The sequence below is a fragment of the Heptranchias perlo genome, unplaced genomic scaffold, assembly GCF_035084215.1.
Source record: "Heptranchias perlo isolate sHepPer1 unplaced genomic scaffold, sHepPer1.hap1 HAP1_SCAFFOLD_52, whole genome shotgun sequence".
Taxonomy (NCBI): domain Eukaryota; kingdom Metazoa; phylum Chordata; class Chondrichthyes; order Hexanchiformes; family Hexanchidae; genus Heptranchias; species Heptranchias perlo.
The window spans coordinates 8,448,486-8,463,464 of NW_027139537.1; the positions used below are offsets into that span (position 1 = coordinate 8,448,486).

Below are 14,979 nucleotides of genomic sequence, written 5' to 3' on the forward strand. Positions count from 1 at the left end.
AGTTTGTTTGACAGGAGAGAAAAAATAAAGAGAGAAATAAAGTGAAAGAAAGCATATATATATATATATATATATGTATATAATGAGAGAGAGCAAGCAGACATGGATGGAACGAGAGAGAGAGACTGACAACGAATTACAAATTGATGGAAGTAGAAGTGGAAATAACAAGATAGAATAGCACACAGAAAATAAATAGAGACAAACGACATAAACAGATAACAGACATATTGAAAGACGGACAAAAACAAACTGTGTCATCAGCCTGGAGTGTGTGAGAGTGCTGACCAGCAGAACAGCAGCAGATGTAGCAGGCCAGACAGTTCATGTTTGTTCTGGGGTAACACTCGAGTGGATTTAATTTTGACATTTCTAAAGGTGATGCCTGGAGGCTGCACAATAAAATCACTCAGTCTTGTGTACCTGACCCTGACCATTACTTACTGCAGGAGTCTCCCAGCTGTTCTGTGCAGTAAACATTCATCTGATGAACGAAAACCTGAGATTGAATCGGCTTCAGCATGTCTGAAGGAAAAGGACGATTAAAAGGTGGAAGGGCTGTTGGAAGATTGTTAATGACACATTGTAAAAAACCACACAGCAGAGGATAGATCACCACAGCAACAAGAACGATTCCAGGGGGGCGAGAGGTCGTTTGAACTACTGCCGAATTAACTTGGTTACGTTGTGGACACTGAGAGAAAACAAGTGAAGTGTCAATCAATCGTGGGTTGTATTTGGAGGAACCTATTGTTGAGAAGCCATTGTCCCAGAGGTGTGATTCTCTGTAAAAACTGTCTTAAAAAGCTGGGCAGTTGTTGAGTGGGGAGAGACGCAGATCCACCATAACTGCTCCAAGCTCACCTTTCGCTTCCTGACAGCGCCACCTCACCTGGAATCTTCCTGACTGCTCGCTACCTCCCAGCTTGATGCCTCGATGCAGGTTTACAGATTGCCTGTGAAGCAGATGACCTGTCTACTAGAGAAAGTCACGCTACATTACAACGGTATCCATCAAAATACCTGGAATCTTCCCGGCAAGTCTAAAACTTTCGTTATGGGCTTAGTCTAAGATAAACATTTGATTTCCAAACGGTTATGCATTTTGAGATTTGAGAATGTGTTGTTTAATTTTTGCGAAAGCAATTCTAAATCGGGCATAAAACCAAGATGAAGTTTAAATTCTAATGTCATTTTTTTCTATTGAATGAATAATAAATACTTGTTTTCTCTGTAAAGCCATGGTTTGTGCCTGAAGTTTGTTTAGGATAAAGAGCTCATTAAGTTAAATGTAAAACTAAACCTTGTGGAGATAAAAAGGCATTGCTCCAAATTAAAGTGTAAAATCACTTTCCATCTTTTTGCTCCTCCATCTGTACCATGTGTAACTTTCCCAGTGAGCTGCTGAATTCTGCAATAAATAATATGTATTTTACTCCTTCTGCAGTGTTAATAAACTGGACAGGCTCCCGCAGCACTCTCCTGCTCTGTTACTGTTACACATGCAGTTATTCTTTCAGATTAAAGAAAAATATGAATAATGGAGAAATGAATTAAATCCCAGATCAGAACTACATTCAGATTGAGTCCAATTTTACTCTGATTTGTTGAATAGAAGCTAGAATTACATTCTCTACAAAAAATGGCTAATTGGACCTTTCCTCCGAATGTCTGGTCTCTCCTTTTCTGTAACCATTGGGTCCAAATAACCAAATGTTAATCCATCTTTTTTGCAGAAGTTCACATTTTGATGTTTAATTCCCTCACTGCACCGCTGTCTTTATGTTAAACACCAGCTAGTGTTAGTCTCACTCAGTTTGTATCTTTAACGAGAGTGCAACAGTGATTTTACAGGAAAAGCAAATTATCCCTCTCTGTGTCTCTCATCACAAGCTTCACCTTGCCACTCAGTAAGATGGCCGCCTTTCGGGTGCCATTTTGTTTCAGGTTCATGGCGTTGAAGTTGTTGTTCATCGATTCACATTTTGATAGCAGGCACGGTGCAAGAGGAGTCCATTCAGCCCACCCTGCCTGTGCCAGCTCCTTGAAAGCGCGATCCAATTATTCCCATTTCCCGCTCTGCTTTTCCCCCAAAGCCCTCATGGATGCTTGTAATAGTAGTTTTGATAATACACACACACATATATATATATATATATATATATATATATATACAATTTGCTGTTGTAGGGGGTGGACATATGAGGAGAGGTTGAGTCGATTGGGACTCTACTCATTGGAGTTCAGAAGAATGAGAGGCGATCTTCTTGAAACATATAAGATTATGAAGGGGCTTGATCGGGTGGATGTGGTAAGGATGTTCCCAAGGATGGGTGAAACTAGAACTAGGGGGCATAATCTTAGAATAAGGGGCTGCTCTTTCAAAACTGAGATGAGGAGAAACTTCTTCACTCAGAGGGTAGTAGGTCTGTGGAATTTGCTGCCCCAGGAAGCTGTGGAAGCTACATCATTAAATAAATTTAAAACAGAAATAGACAGTTTCCTAGAAGTAAAGGGAATTAGGGGTTATGGGGAGCGGGCAGGAAATTGGACATGAATTTAGATTTGAGGTTAGGATCAGATCAGTCATGATCTTATTGAATGGTGGAGCAGGCTCGAGGGGCCGATTGGCCTACTCCTGCTTCTATTTCATATGTTCTTATATATATATATATATATATGTATATATATATATATATATATATATATATATATATATATATATATATATATAAGTTGTTGTTGTGGATAAAGCTGTTTCTCAATCTTTTACTCTTTCGATTCTTCTCGTTTATAAATTGGGCTTTGTTTCTGTGTAAATGAATGTTGCTGAGAGATTGTCCCTGTAACTGAGTGAGGGATCTTGCTGTATATTGGGTTTTTAAAAAATTGCTTTGGCTCTTTTATATGTCATGAATTTATTTGAAATCTTTGGCTGATTGGAAAAAGCCACAAACTGTAAGTTGATCACAAACTGCTGGAATTTTGTCCACTGCAAATTAAAACAAGAGAAAAGAGCAAAGGTAAAGTTCGTTCACCTTTGCAAACTGCAACATAAAGGGCGAAGTAGCAAAAAATGCCCAGGGTTTTTGTCCCCTGCTCCAGGAACAGAAGTGAAAATGAGCACAGGGGCAATTTGAAACTTGCAGCGAACATTAACCAAGGACAGGCAGACAGACCAGCACCTTTTAGGGGAGGGGGTGGGTGAGGGATTGAGTGGCAAAGCAGGAGAGAAAACCCTGCAAACTTGTATTAGAGAGAGAGAGAAGCAACATGTGCTCTTCAGTCTGCCCGAGTGTCTTTCTGTTTCTCTCTGTCCCAGCTTTTCACTCTTTTCTTCAGATTCTCTGCTTTGTAACTTGGGATTTTTTTTTGTCAGTGGTGTTTGCTGAGAGATGGCCTGCCTGTGTAATGGAATGAGTGAGTGACTGAGTGTGAATGTGTGTGTGTGAGTGAGTGTGAGGGAGCTCTGAGCTCTTGCTGTGCTTTTTTATTCGCTTGCTTTGTTTTTAATCCATTTTTAAAAATCAATTAAAAGATTTTTTTGTGGAATTGCTGTAACATGAAGTTGTGGAAAGAGAATTTTTGGGAGGAGGAGGATTCCTTGGACAAGAAGCTTTCTCTCCACAGGGGACTGACCGAGGCCTTCACCACAGGCTCACGTGAATTGTGTCTGGGTCACTGTGGGATCACTGGGAGCACTGTGGGATCATGGGTTGCTATGGGATCACTGGGATACTGCAGGTTCACTGGGACATTGTGGGATGAATGCGACACTGTGGGATCAGTGGGACATTGTGGGATCAGTGGGACACTGTGGGATCATTGGCTTCCTGTGGCATCACTGGGACACTGGCGGCCATGTTGTTTAAGATGGCCGCCTTAATGGCCACCATTTTGTTTCAGCTTCATGGGGTCACAGGAGAAACTACTTTACCCATTCTATGTAATATAGAAATATTATATATGTACATATATATATATATATATATAGACATGTAGAAATATTATATATATATATATATATATATAGACATGTTATTTTATACACGCAAGTTGTTGTATATAAAGACAGTCTCTCAAACTTTTACACAAATGCAGTGAACTGGGATACTGGGACCTCTGGGTGCACTGTGGGATCACTGACTGCACTGTGGGATCACTGGGATCAATTAGGGAGCATTGTGGCATTATCAGTGGGTGTGCAGCTGGATCACCGGGTCACTCTGTGTTCACTTTGGGATCACTGGGTGCACTAGATCGCTGGGACACTGTGGATCAATGGGACACTATCACTGGGTGCAGTGTGGATCACTGGGACACTGTGGATCAATGGGGCACTATCACTGGGTGCAGTGTGGAATCACTTAGTCACACTGTGGGGACTCGATGGGATACTTATTTACCCAGTTGGGCCGAATGGCCTGTTTCTGTGCCGTGCTGTATTCCATGTAATATATATGTATAAAGATATGTACGGGGTTAAATTCGATAACCCCCGAATCCGGGCGCGATGGTCGATAAACCTCCACGTGATTAACCTGCACCCGGTCGTTGAGATGCAGACAGTCCGTGAGATTGGTGCTGCCTGGTGATTTATCGGATTCCTGCGAGCAGTCAGGCCTGGCTGCGCTGTTCAGCGGCTTCTCACCAGCAGGGGGGCCCCCGATATTGCGTGAGTGGTTTGCACCTCTGAAAGGCAGGCTGCACCTCTCAACGGCAGCCTGAACTCACAAAGTCAAACATTTGATTCAGATACAAACCTCCGGGGTCATTTCTCCTCGTACAGTTTTGATTGACAGCTTCTTTTGAATTAAACAGACCATTGCTTAAAATGACTGGCTCCCAGTCACTGTTTTGAAGGCATTTATCAGCCTGTCTTTTTCAAACTGGTGAGTCTGTTTGGAATCTCTGAGAATGTTAATCAAATCGACAGCTTCCATAGTTTGTGAGAAAAAGACAACAAAGAACCAGGATGTTCGAAAGTTCGGGCACAGTTTCGTATGGTATTTTGAATTATTTATTATTTTTTGTTTTCCAATAATGATCTGGTTGAGCTTTACAGTAAAACTGTTGTCTTACTGCTACTGTTCTGTTTATTCTCTTAATGTTTCATCAATTTGTTTGGCAGTTAAAGTCTAAAACAAGCTCCAGTGTAGTGTGAATCTGTCACCCTCTGAAGAGCAGGAACTATTCGGCACTGGATAGAACGAGTGGGCTGAGATAATCTGAAGGGGTTTCACTGTCCATTACCTGGCGCCCTTCAAGTGTTACATTGATATCAGGACAAGCGGAAACACTGAGACATTGAGAGTGAAGCCTCACCTCACAGAGGAGATGCTTTTTCAAGCTAAGAAATACTGCTGATTTTAAATCAGCAAAATTTCACTTCATTAAAGTAGACAAAAAGGCAAATATATCTGAACTGTCTCCATTATCTGAAAAACACGGATATTTTACTGATCGGGTTGTAATGGTCTTGTTCAAACTGTACAAAATAAAAATCAATTGTGATCTTTTTAAAATAATGAACTGATTTAAAGCATTCTCCAACCAAACAAAAGCACCAAGCATTCCCAGGACATTGAGAGATTATGTGAGTGGGCAAAACTGTGGCAAATGGAGTTCAATGTCGGGAAATGTGAGGTCATCCACTTCGGATCTGAGAAAGATAGATCAGAGTGTTTTCTAAATAGTGAGGAGCTCGAAACTGTGGGGGAGCAGAGAGATTTAGGGGTCCAAGTGCAGAGATGATTAAAAGCTCGTGGACATTTGCAAAAATAATTAACAAGGCTAATAGAATGTCGGCCTTTATTTCAAGAGGGCTGGAATATAAAGGGGTGGAAGTTATGTTCCAGCTGTACAGAGCTCTGGTTAGACCCCATCTGGAGGGCTGCATTCAGTTCTGGGCACTGACCCTCAGGAAGGATATATTGGCCTTGGAAGGGCTGCAGCACAGATGCAACAGAATGATAATGGGTCTAAAAGCGTTAAATTATGAGGACAGGTTGAATTATCAAGGCTAGTATTCCCCTGAATATAGAAGATTAAGGTGTGATTGAATTGAGGTGTTTAAGATGATGAAAGGAGTTGATAGGGTAGATAGAGAGAAACTACTTCCTCTGTTGGGGGAGTCTAGAACAAAGGGGCACAACCTTAAAATTAGAGCTCGGCCGCCCAGGGGTGATGGTAGGAAGTTCTTCTTCACAAAAGGGTAGTGGAAATCTGGAATTCTCTCCCACAAAAGTCTGTTGAGGCTGGGGTCAATCCGAAATTTCAAAACGGAGATTGATAGACTTTTGTTCCGCAAGGTTATTGAGGATCAAGGAACCAAGGCGGGTAGTTGGAGTTAAGATACAGATCAGCCATGATCTAATTGAATGGCAGAACAGGTTGAGGAGCTGAATTGTCCACTCCTGTTCCTGTGTAACAGGCTCGTGTGGCTGAATGGACTCCTCTTGTTCCTATGTAACATGCTCGAGGGGCTGAATGGACTCATCTTGTTCCTATGTAACATGCGTGAGGGGCTGAAAGGCGTCCAGATCCTGTATAACAGTCTAGAAGGACTGAATGTCCTCCTTCTGTTCCATTGCAACAAGCTCGAGGGGCTTAATGGCCGAGTCCTATTCCAGTGTAATCGGCTCGAGGTGCTGAATGGCCTTCAGTTCCCGTATAACATGCTCGAGGGGCTGAATGGCCTGCTGCTGTTCCTATGCAACAGGCTTGAGGGGCTGATTGGCCTCCAGGTCTGGTGTAATGGGCTCGGGGCTGAATGGCCTCCTCCTGTTGATATCTGACAGGCCTGAATGGTTGGTTGGCGTCTAGTTCCTGTATAACAGGCTCGAAGGGCTGAATAGCCTCCTCCTGTTCCTATGTCATAGGCTTGAGGGTCTGTCTGGCCTCCAGTTCCGTTGTAATGGGCTCGAGGGGCTGGATGGCCTTCAGTTCCCGTTAACACGCTCGAGGGGCAGAGTGGCCTCCTCCTGTTCCTATGTAACAGGATTGAGGGGCTGATTGGCCACCAGATCTGGTGCAAGGTGCTCCAGGGGCTGAATGGCCTCCTCCTTTTGCTACCTGACAGGGTTGAACGGTTGATTGGTGTCTCGTTCTTGTATAACAGGCTCGAAGGGCTGAATGGCCTTCAGTTCCTGTATAACAGGCTCGATGGGCTGAATGGCCTCTTCTTGATTCTATGTAACAGGCTTGAGGGGATGATCGGCCTTCAGTAACGATGAAACGGGCTTGATGGGCTGTATGGCCTCCTGCTTTCCCTGTGCAGCAGCCGTGAAGGACTTGCCGCCATTTTGTCCAAGATGTCCCGCGAACTTGCCACCATTTTGTCTAAAAATTAGAGCCGGACCTTTCAGGAGCAAGATTAGAAAACATTTCTACACACAAAGGGTGGTAGAAGTTTGAAACTCTCTTCTACAAACGGCAATTGATACTAGCTCAGTTGCTAAATTTAGATTTGAGATAGACAGCTTTTTGGCAATCAAAGGTATTAAGGGATATGGGCCAAAGGCGGGTTTATGGAGTTAGATCACAGATCAGCCATGATCTTCTCAAATGGCGGAGCAGGAACGAGGGGCTGAATGGCCTACTCCTGTTCCTATGTTCCTATGATATTATTTATATGGAATTCCGGCAGGCATTTGATAAGGTTCCACACAAGAGACTGTTGGCAAAAATGAAAACACATGGATCTTGAGGCAATGTATTGACATGGGTAGAGAATTGGTTCGGAGATGGGAGACAGAGAGTAGGGATAATGGGTACATACTCCAATTGGCAGGATGCGACTAGTGGTGTCCCCCAGGGATCTGTAACTGGGGTCTCAGCTTGTCACCATATTTATCAATGACTTAGATGAAGGAACAGAGAGTCGTATATCCAAGTTTGCTGATGACACTAAGTTGGGTGGTACAGTAAGTAGTGTGGATGCGAGTGAAAAGTTGCAAAGGGACATTGATAGATTAAGTGAGTGGGAGAAACTATGGCAGATGGAGTTCAATGCGGGGTAATCCACTTTGGACCGATGGTCAGGGTATTTACCAAATGGTAAGAAGCTCGGAACTGTGGAGAAGCAGAGAGAATTAACGGTTCATTTACATAAATCAGTAAAAGCTAACGGACGGGTCCAAAAATAATTTAAAAGGCTAACGGAGCGTTAGCCTTTATCTCAGGGGGCTGGAATATCAAGAAGTGGAAGTTATGTTACAGTTATATAAAGCTCTGGTTGGACTGCGTCTGGAGTAACTGCGTTCAGTTTTGGACACTGCACCTCAGGAAGGATAGATTGGCCTTGGAGGGGTTGCAGAGCAGATTCACCAGAATGTTACCGGGGCTAAAAAGGTTGAATTATGAGGACAGGCTGCATAGATTGGGCTCGTCTTCCCTCGAGTATCGAAGATTGAGGGGCGGTCTGAGCGAGGTGTTTAACATGTTCAAATTATTCGATAGAATAGAGAGAGAGAATCAATTTCCTCTGGGGAATCAAGAACGAGGGGGACATAATCTTAAAATTAGAACCATGCTATTCAGGTTCGAAATCAGGAAGCACTTTTTTACACAAAGGGCAGTAGAAGTCTGGAACTCTGTCCCCCAAAAGGCTGTGAATGCTGGGGGTCAATTGAAGCTTTCAATACTGAGATCGATAGATTTTTGTTGGGTAAGGGTATCGAGGGATAGCGAGCAAAGGCGGATAAATTGATTTGAGGTTCAGATCATCTCTGATCTAATTGAAGGGCGGAACAGGTTCAATGGGCTGAATGGCCTCCTCCTGTTCCCAATGGAAATGTTGAGCAAATGCTTTGTTGAGGCTGTGACGTCAGGGTCAACCCCTGTCCAAACAAGGCAGGCCACATTTGGGAGTTTAATAACTTTGAAATGAACATTTTTCTTTTGTGACTTGTGCAACTTCGATCAAGTGAATAGTTATGAAAGAGAATCAATGCAGTCATTCTAACTTCTGGCTGCTAACCAGATCAGAGGTTTCCGTAGTGTAGTGGTTATCACGTTCGCCTCACACGCGAAAGGTTCCCGGTTCAATCCCGGGCGGGAACATTATTTTGGGGCAGATTTTTCTGTCCTCTGTGAAAGAGCCTGTTTTGTTGAGTTCGACACAAATTCGTGGTCTCACGAGCACTGAACATTTTAAACGGAGCCCTTCAAAATACAGTGTGTAAAATGAGAAGGAATAAAAAGTTCATCGCACAAAAGACATTATTAAACTTTTCCAACATCCCTCAGTGGCCTTTCATTCTGCAAAATAACGTTATCGGTTAATTAATGGTGAATAACAAAAATATTGTTTTTTTTTTCTTCCATGCGATTAATATAACAAGTGTTCAAAAGTTGCTCTTCTGGCTGGAAATCGCACCCCGGCCGCAGTGGTAAAAGCGGCGAATCTTAACCACTGGACCACCAGCGAGTTTTACTTACAGCATTATCAGATTTAACGAGGATTTCCATTTCTCTGTGATTCAGCTTTTAATCCTTTTTGGCTACTGATTGCGAATATTCCCGTCATTAAATAGGAATAAAGTACAATAGGCTCAGGAAAACCCGGGGAGGTGGCATCCCGCTCACCGAGCCTTTCCAGCATCATTTATATCACCAAGCACTCGAGTGAATGAACCTTTCTCCGGGGGGGTCTCAATGTGGAAAGGGTGGCGAGGCAAAGTGCTATTTATCCGTCAGGATGGCCGAGCGGTCTAAGGCACTGCTTTCAGGTCGCAGTCTCCTTCCCACTTCCGACATTGGTTACTTTAACTCCTATTTTATTTCTTGCTTGAGCTGCAGTTGATTTTTCGGCCCAGTTGATTTGCTCTTCCCGCAATAACCAACCCGGTCTCGATCCACGGCACGTTTTGACGCCCACCGGCTCATCCCTAAACCAACCTTTAAACGAAAATATGCTTTAAACACAAGGTCGCAACTATGGAGAGAGCAGACACTTGGGGAAATGTACCATCGGAATTAGAGTAGGCCATTCAGCCCCTCGAGTCCGCTCCGCCATTTGATAACATCATGGCTGAACTGTGATCGAACTCCATATACCTGCCTTTGGCCCTTATCCCTTCATACGTTCTTTTGGCAAAAAGCTATCGATCTCAGATTTAAAATTTGCAATTAAGCAAACATCAATTGCCGTTAGGGAAAGAGAGTTCCAAACTTGTTCCATCCTTTGTGTGTGGAAATGTTTTCAAATCTCACTCCTGAAAGATGTAGCTCTAATTTTTGGACTGTGCCCCCAAGTCCTAGAATCCCCAACCAGCGGAAATAGTTTCTCTCTATCCAGAAAATGTCAATGACACAGTCAATGAAAGGTGCAGTTCACGAAGGCGACTCACCAGCACCTTCTCAAGAGCAATTAGGGATGTGCAATAAATGCTGACCTTGCCATTGACACCCACATCCCATGAATGAAGACAAAAAAAGTCGCCTGCATGGCCGAGTAATTTCCTGCTGCTAAACGACGGGAGGAATGAAACCGTCGGCTTCAGCCCTTTGAACGAACTGTATACACTTGCCGTCGAGCTCAATCCCCACTTGGTCCTCTGCCCCGAATATCCACTGCATCAGAAAATCCTCCATAACATAGAATTACAGCATGGAAACATCACAGAGGGAGGCCATTCGGCCCATCGTGCCTGTGCCAACTCTTTGAAAGAGCTATCCAATTAGACCCGCTCCCCTTCCCTTTCCCCATAGCCCTGCAAAATTTTCCCCTTCAAGTATTTATCCAGTTCCCCTTTGAATGTTATTATTGAATCTGTTTCCACCAACCTTTCAGGCAGTGCATTCCAGATCATGACAATTCGCTGCGTAATAACATTCTCCTCATCTCACCTCTGTTGCCAATTACCTTAAATCTGTGTCCTCTGGTTACCATCCTTTCTGGCACTGGAAATAGTTTCTCCTTATTTATTCTATCAAAACCGTTCATGATTTTGAAGACCCCTGTTAAATCTCCCCTTAACCGTCTCTGCTCTAAGGAGAACAACCCCAGCTTCTCCAGTCTCTCCACCTCACTGCAATCCCTCATCCCTGGCACCATTCTAGTAAATCACCTCTGCACCCTCTCCAAGGCCTTGACATCCTTCCTAAAGTGTGGTGGGCAGAATTGTGTGATGGCCAGCTGGGGTCTAACCAGTGATTTATAAAGGTTCAGCATAAGTTCCTTGCTTTTGTACTCTATGCCTCTATTAATAAAGTCAACGATTCCGAATACGTTTTCGTTTACAATCTCTTCAACTTGTCCTGCCACCTTCAAAGATTTGTGTACGTATACCCTCAGGTCTCTCTGTTCCTGCACCCCCTTTAAAATTGCACCATTTATTTTAAAGAGCTGGCCAACGCACGATGGGCCGAATGGACTCCTGCGATTCCATGATTCCATGTTTTTGATTACACCTCTATGAAGCGCTTTGGGACATCCCCCAGAAGTGGGAGTCAGCAGTTCACTTTCTCCCTTAACACTTCCATCTGACCTGGGCTGGACTAAATAGTTGTTTTCGTGGTGTAATGGTTATCATGTTGGCGTCACACGCGAAAAACTCCCGGTTTAATCCCGGGACAGAAACAATTTGCTGGAACTTGCTCCTCACAAACCTCCAGGCACGAGCTTTCTCTCGTGTAAATTGGGCTGCAATCCTTTCACATTCAACAACGGCTGCACCAGATTCCTCGTCTCATCACCACTGAACACTTTGAAGCAGACTCCAAAAATAAAGTGCGTAAAATGAGAAGGGGTGAAAGTCAGAGAAGTTCGCGTCGTTTCGACATTTACTCGGCAAACTTGTTAGCATTTCGTTGAGTGTGAACCAGAAAGTTGTGGGTTTATTAATGGTAATTGAAAGAATCATCTAAGAGACTTGTATAATTTTGCGTAATTAAGTGAACTGTTTTGTAAAAACAAATGCGCTGACCGGGAATCAAACCCGGGCCATAGTGCTGAAAGCGCCGAATTCTAACCACTCGATAACCATAAACCCGACTTATACATTGTCAACAGATGGTTATAAATATATTGGGCTGCAGCCGTGTTAGATTGAAAATATATTTCTGATTTGTAAGATGTAAATGCATTTCATGACTGCTGCTTACAAATCTATTTAGATATATCTTTTAGTTATTCCTTTTTTGTGGGGTATATATTGTAAATGTATTTTCTGGATATTTATTTCTCTATGTCTTACTTTTCATTACACACAAATACATAACACAGATACACAGAGATATAATGATAACCACCAAGCAGTTACACCCAAATGTATTTATAAGTGTCACAGGTGCAATCATATATATTTATAACAAGATATATCATATTGTAAAAATAATCAAAATAAATTTATAAATGGCACACATAACTTAAACACTCAATTTATAAAGAAGCATGACATCCATTTATACACATCCATAGTTTAAATTTTCACACCGTCCTGTTAGCAGTCCTGAACAAAGTCCACACACCGAAAGTCTCAGCGTTTTTTCAGATGCTGCCCGTCCTGTTATGTATTTTGAGCAGTTCCTTTCCTGTGATGTGATGATTCTGGGTGCCGGGTGTGTGTCATTGGATTTGCTGCAGTCCTGCTGCCGCGGACAGGTGAAGGCTGCTTCTGTGGCTGCCTGATACCCGGTGGGAGTGGGCGGGATTTGGAAATCTGAAATAAATGAAATGGTGCATGAGAAACTTTCATAAAGGTAAATAACCCGATCGCTAACATCAGACCTCGTAGCGCAACGTTAGCGCGTCTGAATCTAAATCAGAAAGCTGCGTATTTAAATCACGGCGGGGGTCGCATTTGGTTTTAGCGCTGGTAGAATTCTGAATAATTCCGGAATTCATATTGCATTCCCTTTTTCACAATAAACAGAACCCTGCTCTGAATTCTGCCTCACTAGTTCCCCAGTGTCAGGGAGAGAAGCGTCTGATTCACTCATTTATTTATTGCACGAAACATACACAAACACACTTATGAATTCAAAATCAGCCTGCAGCTCCACACGCACAGAGATAAACGCAGTCAGATAGACAGGGAAAAACCGGGAAAAAGACAAACCGGTTTGTCACAGAATTGCCTGTACCTCCACGGTCGAATGTCAGGGCTTTTGTTGTTCGCTTTCGTTCCACACCCTGGAATTCAGGAGAATCTGGTACATGGTTTGTTGGATAAGGCACGGGCGCGATGGCCCGAATGGCCTGCTTCTGAGCTGTATCCTTCGAAGATTCTGAACTCAGCCCCTGGGAGGGGAGGCCGGTTCATGTGGAAAAAGATCCGGATGAGAATGATCTGATTCATAAAGGGGAGGGAAATTAGGGAGCTCCTTCGGAACATTAATTACTTGAAAATGAAGACATTTTCCAGAGTATCTTGTTTGGTTTTGATGAATGAAATGTTTGTAAAAAGGCATCCGTGGAGAAGGATTGTGAGCTTTTAGGACTAGAGGGGAAATGAGGAGATTTTTTTTTTCACACAGAGGGTTGTTCCGATCTGGTAGCCACTCCCTGAAAGGGTGGTGGAAGCAGCTTTCATAGGAACTTTCAAAAGGCAATTGGACAGGTACTTGAAGAGAACTGATTTGCAAGGTTACGGGGAAAAGGCTGGGTTTTTTGGACTAAATTGGACAGCTCTTTCAAAGAGTAGGCAGGGCAACACGGCCGAATGGCCTCCTTCTGTGCTGTAATAGTCTATGATTCTGGTCCATGATTTTAGTGTGGAACAGGAGAGATGTTGTTTAAAGAGAAGTAAAAATGTCCCAATCAGAGCAGAGAGAGGTGACTGGTCAGTTCCCCTCTGCCCAGTATAAGTCAGCAGCGGTTACCAGTTCGCTTTACACGCGAACGGCCCTGCTTTCGATCCTGGGCGGACAATTTAAGTTGCAATTGCTGTTTACAATCTATATTAATGACTGAGATGAGGGGACCGAGTGCAATGTATCTAAGTTTGCTGATGATACAAAGGTCGGTTGGAAAGTAAGCCGTGAGGAGGACGCAAAGGGAGGTGGACAGGTTAAGTGATTGGGTAAGAAGGTGGCAGTTGGAGGATAAAGTGGGAAAATGTGAAATTGTCCACTTTGGTAGGAAGAATAGAAAAGCAGAATATTTTTTAAAAGGTGAGAGTCCAATAAATGTCGGTATTCAGAGGGAGTTTGGTGAACATGTAAACAAATCACAGAAAGTTAACATGCAGGAACAGCAATCAATTAGGAAGAAAAATGGTATGGTGGCCTTTTTGAAAGGAGGTTGGAGTATAAGAGTAAGGAAGTCTTGCTGCAATTAAATAGGGCTTTGGTGAGAACACACCTTGAGTACTTTGATGTCGTCTACATGGATTTTAGCAAGGCTTTTACAAGGTCCCAAATGACAGACTGGTCAAAAAAGCTGCGATTGCACTAGAGAGGGTACAGAGGAGATTTACGAGGAGGTTGCCATGGCTGGAGAATTTTGGCTGTGAGGAAAGATTGGATGGGCTGGGGTTGTTTTCTTTGGAACAGAGGAGGCTGAGTGGTGATTTAATTGAGGTGTACAAAATTATGAAGGGCCCAGACAGAGTGAAGGCGAAGGACCTATTTACCTTAGCAGGGAGGTTAATAACTTGGAGGCATAGATTTTAAATGATTGGTGGAAGGATTTAAGGGGAGCTGAGGAGAATTTTTTTCACCCAGAGGGTGGTAGGGGTCTGGAACTCACTGCCTGACTGGGTGGTCGAGGCAGAATCCCTCGTGACATTTAAAAAAATACTTGGATATGCACTTGAAGTGGCGTAACCTACAAGGTTAAAGACCGAGTGCTGGAAAGTGGCATTCGGCTGGGTAGCTCATTTCCGGCCGGTGCGGACAGGATGGGCCGAATGGCTTGCTTTTGTGCCGTAAGTTTGCTGTGATTCGACAAAATTGGCAATTCTTTTTTGTAACAGCATATTCCCAACCCAGGCCGCCGTGATGAAAACACCGAAGCCGAACGACGAGGCCAGC

At 43.4% G+C, this 14,979-nt stretch overlaps 1 non-coding gene across 1 annotated transcript; it reads left to right on the plus strand.

Moving 5' to 3' along the window:
- Window positions 1-8,990: 8,990 nt before the first annotated feature.
- Window positions 8,991-9,063, plus strand: trnav-cac (transfer RNA valine (anticodon CAC)). The gene has a single exon. It is a non-coding gene; the product is annotated as a tRNA-Val (tRNA).
- Window positions 9,064-14,979: the final 5,916 nt, after the last annotated feature.